The following is a 3,167-nucleotide window of genomic DNA, read 5'->3' as shown; positions in this document are numbered from 1 at the left end:
AACCTATGCTTCCTAAATAGGATTACTTTTAACATTTTGATGTACATCCTGATCTTATTCCAACTCTGGCTTAATGTTATCATGTGGTTCTTGTCACACCCCAACTTAACAATAGATATTATACAAATTATTACAATAGTTAACAAAGGAAATAAATACATCAGGGTCCAAGATCTTATAGTTTAGGGCTTGGAATAACCCAATACTATTAACTATTGTAACCTGATTTTTAATATCGAGTCCTCACACAAAATGATCAATTATTCTACCTGAGCTCGAACATTTGAATCGGCATCACAAGTCTTACGCACTGTCTGCTTGAATCTAACCATATCTGCTAGCTGTAATATCAGGGTGAAAGCAAGTAGTGAGCCAAATGCTCAACAAGCGCTATAATACACATAAACAAGAATGAAAGAATAATAATGGAAATGAAAGATTCAACAATATATTATCAAGAGATAAACTTTCAGGGTGATGGCATTTTTTCTTGTAATAAAACAATTCAAAACCATTTATTTATCAAAAACCATTTTATGACGCTACGAATTACAGCCGCGAAGTAATCCCGAACCTCGTAGGGTTCTAGAACATTAATGGGATCCCTAGGCCACCTTTAAGCCTACAAATAAAGAGCGGAAATGACTTGCGTCTCAGTCCGGATCCACTATTTAAAGAAAATATTTGTCCCCCTTTGGGACTGAAAATCCACTTTTTAACTTTTTCATTTTAAAAAATTATTTGATGCCAAGTAACGGTTAAACTATTAAACAATGAACATCTTTATCAAGGGTTCTAGATCAACTTTAAATCCATGATCAACTAGACTAATACCTTATCAAATGGAATCGCAAAGTTTCTATTCATAAGGAATCTGACAATGAGGTTTTACAAGATTGTTGGATAGTATAAAGGAACTAAGTCAAACTAGATTCAAGGTAATAGTTCTAGATAAGACATAGGTATTAAAATATAAAGAAGGTGAGCATCAGTTCAAAGTATAACATGGTATCATGTTTTAGGGGTAAAGATAGGGTTATCAAGCAATCATGAACAACTTTAAGGAAAAACTGACTTTTAGATATCAAGATAAGGTTATTAACTTTAACTTGCAAAGGGTTCAACATCACAATTACTTTGGTATACTAGCATGTTATGACTTTTGATTTACTTGCACATAATTCTTCAAGTAAAGTTAAACTACTTGCAATAAAAACTTGAGGGTTCATGGCACTTGCATATAATACGAAAGATAGATTTGGAACCACTTGGATCATATATATCAAGGTGAATTAGAACTCTCTCATCATATATAAGGACTAGGTTATCACACACTTGCAGTGTAAACAAAAAGGTAGGTTGAAACACTTGCCTTGAGAAAGGCTTGACTTGACTAGCAGGTGGGAGCAACTGGAGCTTCACTTGACTTTAATAACAAGCTTACCCTCGTCTCGAGAGCCTACACAAAATAATAATAACCTCATTATAATATATACTCACTAACTCGGCCTAATTATAAACCGAAATTACGCACATTGGCACTTAGGCCTATATACACATACACGCTTATAATTACCTTATAAGCATAATAGTTCACATAGCCACATATGCTCACATAACACATTTAAGTACATAATAATATATCAACACACTATATTGCATCACTAAGTTTGGATGATCTCACTCCACTTACTCAAGTCACGTAGTCATGCTAAACTAGCTAAAACTTTTAATATCGACCTCATAACTCAAAGTGCCTTTTCTAAACCATCAAGTTCTTATGGACCCTGTCTTAGGCCTTACACTCTACTGACCTCATACTATCGTACAACTATGATGGTCAACCTAGGACTCACTCATAAGTGCCCTAAAACAAAAGGTTAAGTGATTGTGCTAATTATAGTGATTTCATGATGACACCAATGGGGGTTTTAGTGCAATTGACACCCTTATACTTCAATTTTACCTCCCAAACTTTTACACTAGACTCTTCGGATCATAAGGCAACTCCCAAACTTGGTATGGCTCAAGGGCCTAGCTTGGACCTACCTGGGCCTAAGCCTAAAGTCCAATGTTCCCCTGTTTTCTGGACAAAAAAGTGTCCTGATTTGCACTAACTTATGACACATGATTATAACTCAATTCCTATGAACTATGGTTGGAAAAAATCCTCTGACACTTCCTCTAACTAGGGCTAACCAAGTCCTAATGAGGGCCTACCCATGACATGGTCAAAAATCCTCATTTCTAAGTTGTAACAAAATTGTCCCCTGCTGGACAGATTTAATATTTTCACTCGTGCACCTAACCAAACAACCTACAAACCTCTAATAATCACCTGAAATCTAAAGTATATTCCTAGTTCTAGATTCTGGTGACTTGGGCCTCAAAGTGCATTACCATGACAATGTCAAATCTCACTCTAAACCTCATGGAACCAAACTGAAATTCTGCAGAATCTAATGTACCCCTTTTCACCATGTTTCCCACTTGACAAACCAAACCAAACATCAACCAAAACTCAAACCAAACCCCAACCAAGGAAACCTACTGAACTAACCCTCCCACACACAACATTGTCTTAGTGGAGATCATCCTTACCTAAGGGTCAATATAGCAAAATAAGAGTTAACACAATATACTAATTACAAGTCATCTCAAATTCGAAAGTAACACTTAAATCCTTCAAATATATACGAATCAAAAATACATAACAAGGAGCACAAATCATATCTGATATCTTAACTCAACTGAAATTAGAGATTATTGACAAAAATCAAACCAAACAGTCAAGAACTTTCGAAAATCATGAGTTGAACCTATGCATGCATGCTTTCGAGTTTACAAGCCAAAAAAATATGGTTTCCTAAATAATTTCATAATAAAATCAATATGCAAGCCTAGCATTAACCATAACTATGTGATCACTTAGCATGCAAAGAGTTTTATCAAGTTTTTATTTCCAAAACCAAGCTATTATCACATAAACATTCAAAAATCAACAAAGCAACAAAGAAACACCATTAAGAACCATTCATTCGGCTCCCTTATGGTCATGGCCGAATGAAATGGAAGGGAAATAACCATATAACCAAGAGTTTCACTCTCATGACTTGGCATTCACCATTCCTTGTAGTTCTCTCAATAATACAACCTTAAATCCATGA

This window comes from Apium graveolens, chromosome 4 (assembly GCF_009905375.1).
Source record: "Apium graveolens cultivar Ventura chromosome 4, ASM990537v1, whole genome shotgun sequence".
In the NCBI taxonomy this organism is placed as follows: Eukaryota; Viridiplantae; Streptophyta; class Magnoliopsida; order Apiales; family Apiaceae; genus Apium; species Apium graveolens.
Note: the sequence above shows the minus strand (reverse complement) of the source record.